The 15,223-nt window shown below is 46.8% G+C and overlaps 1 protein-coding gene across 3 annotated transcripts in view; it reads left to right on the top strand.

Annotated features, from left to right (window-relative positions):
* ALX4 (ALX homeobox 4) overlaps positions 1 to 15,223 on the top strand; it is a 44,141-nt gene that overhangs the window by 4,189 nt on the left and 24,729 nt on the right. Inside the window, exon 1 of one of the 3 annotated variants that reach the window (XM_063398359.1) lies at positions 1,618 to 1,747. The exons of 1 other annotated variant lie outside the window; for it this stretch is intronic. The gene's annotated coding sequence lies outside the window, so the exon portion shown is untranslated. Of the gene's footprint in view, positions 1 to 1,617; positions 1,748 to 1,954; positions 2,089 to 15,223 lie in introns of those variants that run through there. One more of the 3 variants, XM_063398361.1, reaches the window with a different exon arrangement.

The raw sequence follows: 15,223 nt of genomic DNA, 5'->3' as shown, positions 1-15,223 counted from the left end.
GCCGAAGTAAGTTATATTTCTTGAAACACATGTATTCAAATACCCCTATACACACAGAAATGTATATGTGTGTTGCTGTCTAGAAATACCGGCTGGAACAAAATCCTTTTGGGAGTGAAGGCGAATGTGATGGGGATGTTTGCTCAAAGGAAACAGGAGAAAGGAAACGGCTTTCTCTAACAGAGGAAATTCTTTAAGTACCGCGTTATGCAAATAACTACCTTTTTTTAAATTTAGCTAGCAAATAAAAAGTGCGGCCGTAAGTGCGTTATTATTAGAAGTACAGAAAGCCACTGCTGTAGGAATCGGAGGCTCGCTGCGTGCTTTTCAAATTGACACTTTTAATGGATTTCTCCTCCTCCTCCTTCCCTGATGTAATGTAAGCTGCAGGCACGGCAGGAAGGAGCTCGCTGGCGGTCCCTCTCCGCCTCCCGCGGGAGCCCGCTCGCTGCCAGCGCTCGGGGCTCCCCGCCGCGCCGCGCCGAGCCCCCGCCGATGTTCAAGGGCTCTGCGGAGCTCGCCTTGCTCCGGGGAGGGCTGGCGGCGTCTGCCTCCTTCCCCCGGCTTCCGCCGCAGCCCCACGCCCGGCGCGGAACGGGGTAACGGGGCCGTCTGCTCCCCTTGGGACTCCCGCGGGGCTCCCCCACCTCGGGCCGTGCCGTGTCCCCGCACCGGCTCCGAGCCGCCCTATCACCGTGGAGGCCCAACCAGGAACACAGACTGGGGACACAGGTCTGGGTGCAACAACAGCAGCAGGGCAGAAGCCCTGCCCTTAGTTTATTTTTCCATTATATACCTGTGGCAAGGTGACCATGGATTGGAGAAGGGTATCGCCACCTCTCCTGTCACATTGGTCCAGGAGGCTGTCATTCAACCTCCCCTTGTCTTGGAGAAAGTATTCATAACATTGCTAATATTTACAAAACATGGTCCTGTGTTTACAATTCACTAGCGTGAGAAACTGCACGTTTCTCCTTTAATATGAACGCTTAGCAAACCAGGAAAATTCATGGCAACACCGCCCTGCTAAGGATCTCTGCAGGAGTGGCTCTGCCAGGAGGATGGCGGTCCCTGCCCCTCGCCCGCCGAGAGCCCGGGGTGCAGAGGATTTGGGAAGGGGTGTCCCGAGCTTCGGCGGTCCTTCGGTCCTGCCTCCCCTTCCGTCTCCCCCTGGCTTTGATCTTGGCTCCCGGCTCCTGCCCGGGCTCCTTGGCGGCGGCTGAGGGGAGGCAGGGGGTGCGCGGCCTCCCCCGCACCTCTCCCGCCGGGGTGGGGAGACGCCGCTGCCCTGATCCCCGCGGGGAGAAACAGCGGGGTATAAAGGGGAGAAGTGCGCGGGAGGCAGCGCCAGAGGGGAAGCGGGAGAAGCGGACAAGGGGGGACGTGATCCAAGCTGGCATCAGGGAGCAGGAGCCGGCCAGCGGAGCCGGGAGGGCGGGGAGGCGAGGCCAGCTTCAGGGAGCACGGCGGCAGCGCCGGCCTTTCCCTCCCGCCGATGTGGGACCGGCTGCCCGGCGAGGCTCGGCCGCCGGCTCCCGGCGTGCTGCTGACGCCGCCCTGGCAATAGCCCTCTCTTTCCCACAATAGGGCCACCAGATCTGCCATTCAAGGGTTCCGGCACCCTCCCAGGGAGGGGAGGGAGCTCTCGCCAGGAGTTTGGCTAAACCTCTGTTTGAACAGACACTCGGAGGTGCGGGATCTCCTCCGCGGAAACCTGCGGGATTTCCTCAGGGAGCCAGACGCGAAGGTAGGGCTCACGCTCCTTACCCCTAGGGCCGCGCAGGAAGGTTAATTCGCAGCTCTTTACGAAAGATGTTTTGCGCTTCTCTTGAACTGGACGGTAGATCTGGCCGGAGGCTTTTATAGGATTCCTGACCCGAGCTGTTTATAACACTCATGTGTCAAAGAACCGGGAGACTCCCTCCCCCTGTATCCCTGCCGCTCCCTCCTTGCAGGAAGATATCTTTTCGCACTGGAGCTGTTTATTTTCGACTTGTACTCTGCTGATTGGAATTAACTCCGCTTTAGCCCTACACTTCAGCAGCGCACGCCTGTAAAACCCAGCAGGACGTTACCAGCAACAAAAAGGTGCGGAAAGAGAAAGAACCTTAAAACTTTTACTAGTCTTAATTATTTTGAAAGCAACACAGAGCGAAGCAAACGAGAAAAATACTGATGGAGAGAGAGATTTGGAGATGCTTATTTGAGTGCTTTTTTTTTTTTTTTTTCCTAAGGGTTTGGTGTAGGAGTCCTATTAACAATATATGCTGATGCCAGATAGCGTAAATGAGCTGTGTGTGTGTTATCTGGAGCTGCAGGCTGTTTATTTTGTGCAGCCTTTTGAGTGTACATTCAGTGTGGTTGCATGACTAACTGGCTGGAGTGATTCACTGGCTGCTTTATGGGTGACTGCTCAAAACAAGTTGTGAATCAAAAGAGATTTCTTTGGCTGTGGTTTCTAACCTCCCAAGTTAAATGCACCCACGGTTTAAGGGGAGCTAATGTGCAGACTCCAATCCCTCAGATCGTGAGGATTTATTAATTTTCCAAGTCCTGCGTTCAAAGCCATGATGAGTTTCCCTTGTAAGAAGGAGGTGGTGTCTGAGAGGCTTGGAGCCAAGGTCTGCTGCTAAAGGACATCTCCAGACCTGTCCATTCGGTCACCCTACCTCCTGGCCCTTTAACCAGTTGTGCTCCCTGGAGTTCTTGATGTGCTTTATTATTTGTTAAGGGCATGTTTGTAGCTTAGCAATCCTCAGGTAAAAAGTGTGAATGTGCCTAGGGGCAGTAAGAGGCTGTTATTCTCATTTTACAGTTGGAAAAACTTGGAATACCCGAGTGGCTTGTGCAAGGTGAAGCTGCGGCCACTCAGTGGCATCAGTGTGACCTGTGCAAGGCCGTGGCTTCAGCAGAAAGAGCCACTCAGCCGGTTTGAGAAGGAGCCACTGCTGGAGTCAGGAACTCACAGAGCTGAGGTCCCGTGTGTGATTTTGTAGTGGCTTTAACTTAGGTTTCTTGACAGTCAAATCCTTATTCTGTGCAAAAAGCTGCAAGCAATCAGCATGTTCTCATATGCGTGTTCTCTCCGGTTTTTCAGCATGTGAAATAGGCTCAACCTGCCAATCCATGTTAATGGTCTAATCTTTGAAAAGCGACTCATCAGTGTAGGCAGCCTATACTGGCCAACACAAGATATGAGTTGTGCTTTTCAGAAAATGCTGAGCAATCCAAAAGTCATATGTTTCTTAGGTACTCCCCCTACACATCTGAAAAAAAAAAAAAAAATCCCATCTCAATTGTTAATCATGTTGGAAAACATAAGTCTAATATCTTTATGTAGATACATTTTCAAATGGAAAAAAGAGATAGTTCTAGATTAGGAGAAGCCTGAGTGGTAATGCAGCTGATGTAGGAGTCCTGTGACTTGAGAAACATTTACTAAGAGATGGATGGGAATATTTCATATTAATAAAATGTCAGAGCAATTTATCATAGTTACATGTGTCTCAGCAGCCTCTACTTGCAAAGGAAAGTTCATAAGTAAAGAAGGAAAGCTTACATACAATAAATGAATGACCTTCACTTTATTTTCTGTGTAAGTTTAGATGTTTCAATATTATACATACTGGTGAATCTGCTTGGCCATATTTTTCATTCATGCCTGCAAATCATCTTCATATTTTGACTGTCACATGAGTAGACACAATGTGAAAGAACAATTGTGATCACCATGATAATTCTAAGGTCAATTTTTGATAGAGGAAGCAGTGAGAAATAGGGCAAAAGGATGGAGAGAGGAAGGATGAATGAGGAGAGGCAGGGGAAGAAGAAGAGGGGTTATTTTGGATGGGTAATAAACAGTGACAGACTCAGCATTATTATGGAAGGTGGTCTGCAACTGATTTTGTGAACTATCAAAGTATGAACTCACCAGTATCAAATTCCTTCTATCTCCCTTGAGAATAGCCGTGATTCAACATTTTGTAGCTGCTGTCTTCAGGTCCCAGCAGGACTTAGTCATGACAAGTTGGTGTATCATGGTCTCTCATCTGCACTGACTGAAGACCGTTGCATTACCCAACTCAGTATTAAATGTCTATTTAAGTCTGTTTGTATCCAATAAGTTTTTTTAACAAAGATGCCATTTAAGTGTTATTATTTTTACATCTACTTATTGGAAACAGATGGTTGAATCAGTATTATTTCTAAATGTATTCTTTATTAGCAAAACCTGGGCTCATTAGCTGTAAGGCAGCGGGTGAGCTGGTGGTGGAGCCTGAAAGGTAAGCTGCTTTACTCACCAGCAGACTGTGTGCTGTATGCTGAGCCCAGGTGCTCTGTGGGACTTAACAGCCACTTTTATTCAGTGGAAGTCTGAAAGCCCTACACAACCAAAGGGCAGGGAGTCAACAGCATCGAGGCCCATCAGAGAAGTGCTGTTTAGGGAATGAGGAAACTGGGGCGCAGAACAAATGCTTTGGAACAGACTGGTGTCAGGGGGGAAATTAAATAAATTCGTAAGGTCTCAGTATAATCTCTATCTGATTGCTGTTGTTCCCTAACTGGGCTCTAGGCGCAAGCACTGCTGCCTAAAAGAAATATCTCTTGTCACATCAGTTCTTCCCTGTAGTGCAAGCAGTCCCCTCGGGACTTTGGATATTGACTGACTGCTTCACTTGGGAGCTGTAACATCAGTTTTAGGGTAGGATGCTGTTTCCAAAAAGGGAAATGGGGAACTGTATTCATTCTTTTGATGCAAGAGAGATCAGATAACAAAAGTGCTTGCAGATATCTAATCTATTCAGGAGCAGTGGGAAGTGAAAGAAATTCACACCAGAATTAAATCAAAACAAACCAAAGTTGTACGGTATGCACAGGGAAAGAGTGCATTATTAAGAGTTTTCCCAGAAAGGGTCAAAAACCACCAGAAAATAACTCTGTTCTGGAACAGTACTCAGAGAGATCTGAAGGCTCATCTGTAAGAACACTCTGCAAGGTGTTGAGGAATGTGTATGACACAGGCCAGAAGTTGTTTTACAAAACAGGAAAACAGCAAAATATTGCTCAGCCCAAAACTTAATATGAGACCTGTGCCACAGCAAGGTTTCTGAAAGAAACAAAAAGCATTTCAAAAATTACACCACAGGCTCACAGGGGTACCTGCCTGCTGGCTATGGAGCTGGTCTCAGGCTGTTGGGTCTGCCAGGTGGGGATGGGTCACCTATGAGACTGGTCCTTTCCAGTGTGTGTGCACAAGCCCACAGCATCAGGCTTCTTCCTGGAGCAGTGATGACACTCAAGAAATACTGCATGGGAGGCTGATGCATGTCCATTCCCACCGTGCAGCTGGCTGGAAAGAGGAACAGGGCAGAGCCTTGTTCTGCAGAGCTTGTTTCCAGAGGCCAGAGGGGCAGTGGGGAATGCACCAGAGCCTGGACCACAGTGCTGTCTACAGTTCATGAGGTGGCGTGACCTTCTGGAGCACCGTGAGGTTCTTTTCCAGTCTTGCCTGGGACGGTGCATGCCCAGACCTCTTCCTGGAGCAGAGTCAGGAGCACAGCTGTGGCAAGGACCCATAGCTGAGAGCTGAGAAGCACTGCACTGTAGACATAACCTGGCTTATCAAGATTTGGTCTGAACCTTCGTAAGCAGATTGGAGCCAGATATCAGTCTGAGCTAGACAGGACATAGCCAAATGCTAGAAGGCAAGAGGAAGAAGAACCTACCTAAATTGGCAGAGGACCTGCAGACATTTTGTGTTTCTCACATCTCCAGTGAGGACTTCCAAGATAAATAGCCTATGGACCAATTGCTAGACAGTTAGACAGATTGTGCAGAAGGCCAGAAACATTTCATGAAGCTGTGGGATTTATGGCAGAGCTTAAATATTGCATTTCAGCTCTTGAACAGAAGTTGGAAAGCTGCTACTGGAAAAGAGGGGAGCTGGTTGCTTTATACAGGTATGAGATCTTGTGCTAGAGAAATGAGTATTTCCATCCAGTTCATACCACTTCAAGCTATTAGAAAAAGGGACTTATGAAGGATAGAAAGCAATGGGGTATTGGCTGCAACATCAAACATGAGTGCAGTGACTCAGTTAACTGTGGCTCTGTTGGGGAGAGGAAATATCCACAGAGAGGGTTGTTATAAATATATATAAATATAAATGGTATATAAGTTGTACCTAAAGTTGTATATAAATATATGACTGGTCAGGACAGAGCCTCATAAAAATCTACTGACAGGCCCAAAGTCAGCTCAGGAAACACAGGGACCTGTACCTGCACATGCACAGTTGGGTGATGCTGGTTTTAAGTTAGAATTGAAGCTATAACAAAGCTTATTTGTGCCTAGGCTTGGATATTAAGTTGGTATCCAGAGAACCCTGCTGTTCCTTTGCAACCTTTAATTCCTTTGGTTTTGTGGCTGGTTGTCCTGGAAATCCCTTTTCCTTGGCCTGGGTGGTAAAAATTTGAGTTCTTGGTTGAACGACCTTTTTCTCCATTTGTCAGCAGTCCACCTCAGAAGGTGGGCAATGGGAATAGCCAAGTAGCAGGAGAGGAATTTATCACCTGTGTAATTTACAGTCATCACAGGTGCTCATTCAGATGTGAGATTTAAAGATGAAATGTTGTATAGGAGATGGGAAAATAAAACAACGTGTCACAAGCACTCATGAGAGCTCATTATCACCAAAACACTCAAAAAGGAAGTTCTGATGTTTTGCTATGACATCCTGAAGGTGCAAAGTCTTTAGTCATGCCATGGGAGAACTGGTTTTGAGGAAAATGTGGACAGATGATGGAAAATTACTACAAGAAAATTACTTGAATGCTTTGTATTTCTAAAATGGGTCCCCAAAGATGAGAAGAAACCCTACTGCAGTTGGTCATGGAAACCAAAGAGAGAGATGATGGGACAGTCCAACAAGTAGCCCTCACTCTCAAATGGGTCTGAGGGAAGGCAAAGACCAGACTGCTGGGTCCACGAAATTGCTCAGCGTAGCCAAGGTGGGAGATGAACTAACACTGAGCACATACATCACTGTGCCTGGGACCTGGTCAGTCAGCACCAGGACTTTCAGCCTGCAGTGTTTTCCTTCACAAACATGGCTCATGTGAAAGAAAGAGGTTTGGGCAATCTGTTTGTGGCGCCTGCCTCTGTGGGAAGGGCCTGAGCTTCTCTTTGAGCTTCAATACAGTTTTTGGACCTCATCAGCTGTCGTGGTTAGAAAAGAAGGCCAGCAAGAGCTTTGCTGTGTGATACATTAACCGGAGGGTGCTTGTGTCTTGCCATTACTAGATAATATCTGGAATGTGCCTTACTAGGTTCATTTTGATGGCCACAGTGAATATCTGGAGGTGAAAATGGCTTTCATGTTAGCACAAGTCCATGAAATAGTGTAATGTGGATCTCCCATCCCCTGCATACAGCAGCCCCCCCTCCAGAGACCAAGACAGCAGGGCTGCATGGGCAGCCCCCCAGTCCCTGTGGTACAGCTGGGATGTCCTGGTGTGGGGTGGCCCCTCTAATGGGAACCAATGATGTTTTATAAACAGGCTTCATGAGCTCCAGGCAGTTAAACTGAACTGAACCCAGTTAAACTGAACCCAGAGCAAGATAGACTGCTGAAGAGAGGCATAACATGCACCCTGGGCAAACTCAGCCAGGAGCAAAGGGGCCATGCTCAGGGAAGGGAGCTTGGAATGGTCAGCTTGTCTGGCCTTGAAGGACACTGATCCTGCTCCGGGAGGCTCAGCTGCAGACTTGCCAGATTACAAAAGCTCCACAAGACCTTGTGAGAAGAGAAAGCTACCCTGACAGTGAAAGGAGAGCAGCCAGGCATTTTCAGGGCTGAAGCAGTTTCCATTGAACACAGCTGGGGGTGCCTTGTGGGGTTGGAACAGCACTGACACAAGAGCACAATCACCAAAGACTACTTCTACCAGTGCCTTGTTCAAAGGGCTTTTTTTGTGCAGATACCTTCCTCAGTGGAGCACAAGAAAAAACTGAGACTGCATCCTTTTTTACCTCCTTCTTCCACAGTGTGCAGGAATGAAAACTCTCCTATTTAATCCATAAATGTAAGTTTGCAAGAGCAGAGTTCATGGAACTAAGAGGGAGTGTTTCTTAAAAAGGCTCCTGGTGTCAAACAAGGTGTGATTTAGAAAAACAAACCCTTACTTGACAACCTTGTCTACTTTTTGACTCTTTTCTGACTAGCAAGGCAAAAGCCATCTGGTCATGGTGGGAAAGCTTGGAATTTAAAGATGAAATGTTGTATTGGAAATGGGAAAACAAAACAGCAAGCATTCATGAGAGCTCGTTATCACCAAAAGACTCAAAAAAGAGGTTCTGATGTTTTGCTATGATGTCCTGAAGTTGTAAAGTCTTTAGTCAAGCCATTAGAGAAGCAGTTTGAAGGAAAATGTGGACACATGATGGAAAATTACTACAAGGAAGTGTGATGCTTTCCTTGCATGTGTTGTATTTCTAAAGTGGGTCCCCAAAGACAGGGAGAAACCCATATTGAGCAGTTTCTCCTGGGGACCTTACTGCAATTCACTGCTGTTGAGGTTGTTGGGCCTTTGCCTGAGACAGAATCTGCCAGACAATATTTGTTGGTAGCTATGGACTTCTTTAGAAAATGACCTGAAGTTTACCCAAAAAGGAACCAAGAGGCTGCAATACCAACCAAGCTTCTAAGGGCTGAGTTTTTCACCATATTTGGGGACCAAGACACAAAGAGAATGCAGCAAGGCAGGAGCCTTGATGCCGAAGTATTTCAATAGGTTTGTCAGATGCTAGTAAAGACAATAGGAGGTATCCAGCATCCTAAAGATGCTAGGGAGGAGAAGCTTGGCTGAGAGAAGGCATTGAGCCAACTGCATGCCACCCGGCCTGAGATGCCTCCATTGACACTCCCTGTTCTCCCTGTGCTGCTCCTCAAGGCTTGGGTACCTGCCCCACACTGAGAGACCTTAGTGTATTTTGCACAGCACCAAAACCCCATGAGTGTGTAACTGAACCACCCCCCAGTCATTTCACAAGGGAGTGACAAAATGACCAGGATGATCCAGCCCTTTGTCTATTCTGTTGGGTTTTAATGCCTTTCAGTGTAAAGGGAAAGCACTGCCTGACCCCAGTTCTCCTTTTCAGACTTTAGCCAGGAAGTATAACACAGCCCTTGTGAGAAATTCATAAATCTGCACTAAGTCCAGCCTATCTGGACTCTGCAAAAATTAACGAACACCCTGGGTTTTTCTGGAGAAAATCTGATGCAAATATTGCCTTAGGCAATGTGAATGTTCTCTGATGTAGTCTTTTGAGTGGAAGCCTGGCTGTTTGCACATCCCACAGAGATGGGGATATTAGGAGCCTGCAGCAGATAAACCATGGTCTGTAGCACTGACTGCATACATGCATTAACACGTAAAAGGCCAGTGGGTCCTGGCCAAGGAAGAGTTATGAGGGTGACTGAGTGGGTCCTGAAAGCCAACAATACAGCTAAGGGTGTCAAGTCTGGCAGAAGTTAGTTCCCCACTGGGGAAAAACAGGGAATGGCCTCATTTAGCCCACAGATTTCATTAAAACCAAGAACGTTGCTGAGAATTCTTCCTCAGGAGAATTTCAAAAGAAAAGGGAGCAGCAACTGAAAGCCTGTGGTGGCATCCCAGTGGGAGCAAAGTCAATTCAAGCTCTATGAAAACGTCCCAATAGGAACATTGCTTCATGTGATATGTGTAAACAGCTACACTGGTTGCTCTGGCACTTCCTCCCTCTATGCCTGGCATGAGGTAGGTCCATGGGTCTGGGTCCTTCTGAGCTGGGCATGTTTTTGCACAGATGCCTGGCGGTGGTGAGCAAAGCAGTTCCCGTTTGTTCAGCCCAGTGGCAGAAGTATTAACACAGTGGTGTGAGCATGGGCACTGAGGGCTGCCCAAAGCACACCCCAGAGCACGCCAGGCCCAGGGGCAGGGGAAAGCAGGGACCTGGCAGTGTGACAGTGGTAGCAGTGTAGCACCACGGCTGAGGTGACCTGCTCCTTGCCCTGCTGTGTCCTGCCCAAAGGGATGTCAGACCACCTCTTTTCCAGGCAGGCAGTTCTGCTCCACAGCCTTCAGCTCTCCCAGCCCAGCTTTCTCCTGGGGCAAAAACCATTAAATAAAAAGATGGCACACAGACTTCCAGACTCTCCCTGACTGGTAATAAGCTATGAAGCTTCCTTCTGTAGCATCCAAACACTGCAGTCCATCAGCTGACAGGAGACAAAGTAACCTTTTCTTTTTTGTTTGTCAGATCATGTTCTTGACAAAGTTACGAACACATGTTATGTAGTCCATAGAGTACTACAGTTGAAAGCAAATTGGACTGTATAGCAGTGTATAAGCCCCAGTTTCATAAGCTGTAGGAGGTGTCAGTGGGAAGAACAATGTGGTTTAAGCTTCCCAGGAAGCTTTGGAAAACAGAGGACATAAGCAGTAAATACTCAGAGGGTCCCTGATTCCAGGCAAGTCTCTTGTTACCAGAAGGGCACAGCCCAGGGGTGTGCTCCCTTCTTTGGGAGGGAGAGTTTCCTCTAGCACTAAAATCTTGGCTCTAAAATCCTGGCTTCTTGGAAGCTATGTACTCATAACTGTGTTCACTGAAGGGGTTTTGGAGTTTGGAGTCCTGTTATTTACATCCAACCATTTATTTTCTCCTGAGAGCCCTATAAACCAAATGAATCGCACAAGAAATCGCACATTCCCACACAGGCATGTTTGCCTCTCACGAAGTCCGAAAAACCGTGACCCAAATGTACTGTGAGATAGTAAATCTGAGAAGGCAGTGTGTGGGAAGCCTAGTCTGAGATGAGAAGCAAGGAGAAAGCAACCCACTGCAGCGCCCAGCATCATTCCCTGCAAGCACTCTGAGCCCATGAGCTGGAAATGCTTTGGGAAACAGAGGCCAGCCACTGCCTAGTGTCCCCACTAATTCCAGGAGCCCTCAGACATTGGAAACTGAAGTATTTATCTGTTCTTCCTAAATTTCAACCTTTCCAGATCCTTGCAGACACACTTGTTCTGAAGAGAACAGGAAGCCAGCTGGTAAAAGGGGGTTGTGCTTGCTCTCATCTAGGAAACTGAAATAGCATATACCTTTCCAACCAGTGCTTTCCAAGTGTATTGATTCCAGACTGTGTTTCCTGATTGTGTATTTTATTCTCCTCTCCAGGCCATCCTGCCTGCAGTCGTTCTTTCCACCTGCTTTTAAGGCCTCCTGTTGCTTCCCACGCTGCTAGAAAAGGCAGCTTTTAAACCCTGAAGCTCTGCTTGTGGCACTGCCATCAAAACGCATCTAGGCAGAGACTTTCTGAGTTGTGGTCCATGTCAGCACACAGCCATCCTTATGGAGATCAGGTTTCTCCCAAAATAAGGGCTCCCCTAAAGAAGACAGGGAGCAGGAGGCATGAATGTCCCGTGTGTTTTATCTGCAAATTGTGAGCAAGGTATGAGGTTTTGAGGCCTGTCTGGGACACAGGATTGTTTTGGGGATGATGTTTGTGAGTAATCTTTGGTCAGCAGATTGTGTGAGTGTGAACTGATGCAAAGAGCAGGCAGCTGGAAGGGTATCTGTGGTGGTGAGTGGAAGGTAGGTACATGGTGGACACAAATGATGAGTCCTTGTTCCCTGATTGGATGAGCACCTCTGGCAGAAGCAGGTTTCTGGGAAAAATAATTCTTTTTCACAAGTCCCTAAAGACGATTTCTGTAAATATTTGCTAATGTTTACTTCACATTTGTAGTCACTCATGTCAATATGATCCCGTCCTGGAATGTTAACTTGAAGCAAACACAAAAGCGGGCATGAATTCAGCTTTTTAATTTAGACTGATTTTCATGGTCATTGTATTTCACATAATCATCCAGTTTGGTTGAGAATTAGTGGTGCTCCAGGACTTCCTTTCCTTCCAAGAGTCATGATTTTTTTGTTTTCTGTTAGGAAAATGCGTTACCAGAGTCACTGTTGTTTGTGTCTACTGCCTGACACCTCATACCACAATCTTGTGTCCAGTTTCTTCTAATTTAATCAAAACTTAACAATCTTGCCTAAAAGCTCCCACAGCAGTTGTTTGCCTCTGGCTGTTTTTATAATAGTTTTGTTTATTTTTTTTTAAGTTCTTCTGAATCAATTAAGCCATTTCCAAGAATGTAACTAAAACTAAGCACATTTTTGTTTTCTCCATGTCAGGAAAAAAATCTGATGATGACTTTTTTCATAAGTTCTGCTGCACTGTGCTATGAAGCAGGATCATCAGGTTTACAGTGAAGCTGGGCTTTGGGTAGGAAATGTGCTTTGTGCCTTTCCTCTGAAAGATTATCCAACAACTAGCCATAAGAAGGTGTGGTTTGAACTGTCTCAGTAGTGACACCTTTGATTTCACACCTAAAGACACTGCAGATTTCTCATGTTCTAGGAGTGTTTTCAGCCAGGTCTGAACTTACTCTTATTGCAGTGGCCATTTACCTGGGTAGTTAGTCCAGCCTTGCTTGGAGCCAGGCAAAGAAGGGGAGCAAAGCTGGGATAAGGATAAGGAATTTTGATGTGGCAGAAACTTGTTCTGAAGACTGAGTGTGATGGATTGAATGTGGGTTTAGGTCTACTTGGCCAAGATATAAAGGTATTGCATGATTCAGGGCATCCGAGAGGCACGGGACCTTCACCTCCAGGCTGCAAAAATATTAGAGAATGCTAAGTACTTTTTAAAACTCAGGCTTAGACAGAGTGTGTGTTGTGTGCCTGGTGCTCTGTCTCACTTTGCCATCCACACAGCACGAGGAACAGTAGTGCCTCACCTCACTGGGCTCGCTGTGACTCGGACATCTCTGCACAACCCTCTGGCACAGCTCGGTGGGTGCCGTGGGAAGCCCAGAGGACACTGCTGAGTAGGGTGTGGGTGCATGCAGTAAATAATGATCACTTCAAAAACTGGGTGGTGATGGGGAAACGGAGCAGTGTTCACCACAGAGAGGGGTCCGGTGTCTGTGATCCAAAAACCCACAAAGCAAGAAGTATTTAGGAAAAAGTAAGAGGAGTGGCACAAAAGCCCTTCAGGCAGTGCTCTCACTGCTCATCCTCTTGGGTCCAGTAGACATGTTTGGTCCCGGAATTGTGTTTAACTGTGGTGCCATGCAGCCAGGCACCATTCCAGCTGGCAGAGGCTCCAACAATGTAACCATCTACAGCCACAACAGCACCAGGGGCAACAACTTCTCCCTAGAAAAAAATGGTGCCAGAGTGGCTTTATAAATGAATTTAGTGGTGCAGGTGATGGTCAGAGATCCACATCTTGGCCTGGTTTGGTCACCACTAAGAACAGCAAGTGGACAGACTCTGGTAACTTTGGCCATCAGAGCCAGTCACCTGGAGGGCACGCGCAGGATGGGCAGACGCTGTGGGAATGTGGCTCACCAGGCACAGTCTGGGAAAAGAGCTGAAACACAGAGACAGAGTAGAAAATAAGGGTCAAATGCTCTTGGCTCATGCAAACCTACTTCTGGGGGGAGTTTTTTGTTGCTTTGATTTTTTGTTTTTTAATTTAATTTTTCCCCCCTGGTGACAATTATATGTGTTGCAAGGTGAAGTAGTTCTCAAGTGAAATGAAATCCCTTTCTCTGACCTCAGAGTGCCTAGCTCTCTGAATTACTTGACAAGCACAGTTTACCCTTTGAGCAATTCGTGATTCCTCTTTCACAAGTAAGAGCACACTTATGTGGATGTTTTCCTTGCTCAGTACTACCTAATGGATTTTTTTCCTTAAGAACTGTCATCTGACCTTCATCTTGGGTTCAATCCCCATATGGGCCATTCATTTCAGACTTGGACTCAATGATCCTTCTGGGTCCCTTCTAACTCAGAATAATCTGTGAGTTGGTGATTGTTGCTATTCTCAACTCAAAATTAAAACTGTAAGTTGCTGATTGTCAACACTATTTGTTGTTCATTTACTGCAGGACTCTTAGGCACATCCATCCCATTTCCTCTTAGTGCCTCATTATCAATAAACCTTTGCCTCACTGCTTCTGTAAATCATTTTCATCCCTTTCCTTTGGGAGCCATGTGTTTGAGCTCTTGCACAAGTGTCTCATGAGAGTAATTGGTCAAGTCATGCAGTATGGTTTTTACTCCCTGAATTGGCAAAACTTCATTAAAGAGGGATTATTGAACAACACATAAGTATTTTTTTGGATGAGGAAAGCATTGCACTTTAACCATGATGCAAGCAGGGTTTCCCATTATTTTACCAAGCACAGTGGCTTGCATCAGCTATTGGTATCATTCAAAAGACTTAGATTATCCTGGCTCCCATAGTCAACATATACCTTGTCTCTTCTGGGATATGAAGGATGTGCAGCTAAAGCTCCAGAGGAGTCCTAGGCCAGTACATATGTTTCAGAGCTGATGACAAAAGAGTTTCAAAGACTCTTTCCCTACTCCTCACAGCCCCAGCAGAAAAAAACATGAAGTGCAAGAGCGTAGCACTCACAGCTAGTGGTGGTTTCCCATCAGAGGCTGCAGCAGTGTTGGCAGCTTGTGGCAAACACCAGAAGTGGACACAGACCCAGAGTCAGACTGAGGCAGGGGAGAACTGTTTGCTGCAGAGGTTGGAGGGAACCTACAGAGGCCAAGGGTTTATTAAACTTCAGTTTGACTGGAGCTGAAATATGTGCCTCTAGAGCAGGGCAGCAGAGGTTCACGGAGTCCTTTCTGTAGACATTTTATGACAGTCTTTGGGGATACATATAAGAAGACCGGGGCATTCTGAGTAATTTAAAAAAAATATTTGTTTAGACTGTGTCAGGGTCAACTGGAGTTTCCAAGCAAGCCAGTCTTAGACGGATTTTTCTGCCTTTGCCCTTTCTCCACAGCTATAGTGTAGACACACTGTGGTGCATGGCCAGGCCATGCAGTGCAGCCATGTCTCCTCAATACCTCAAAACAACTCTCAGAGAGAGTTCAGAGAGACCTTGATGTCACTGTGTACCCCCTGCACTGCAAGTGGGTTCATGGAGACCAGGGATGAGAGTCCCTGGTACCAGGCATTGCTGCTGCCACCTTCAGACCCTGTCAGGAGTCCGGGCTTTCCCACCCCAATTGGCAGCAGGAAACCCCTGTGAGGCTGCAGCGCTGCCTCCACCTCATGATGAGGGTGTAAAGGTCAGGGGAAACTACCTGCTGC

Source organism: Prinia subflava, chromosome 5 (genome assembly GCF_021018805.1).
Source record: "Prinia subflava isolate CZ2003 ecotype Zambia chromosome 5, Cam_Psub_1.2, whole genome shotgun sequence".
Classification (NCBI taxonomy): Eukaryota; Metazoa; Chordata; class Aves; order Passeriformes; family Cisticolidae; genus Prinia; species Prinia subflava.
The sequence above is the reverse complement of the archived record's forward strand: the minus strand, read 5'-3'. Positions and strand labels throughout refer to the sequence as shown.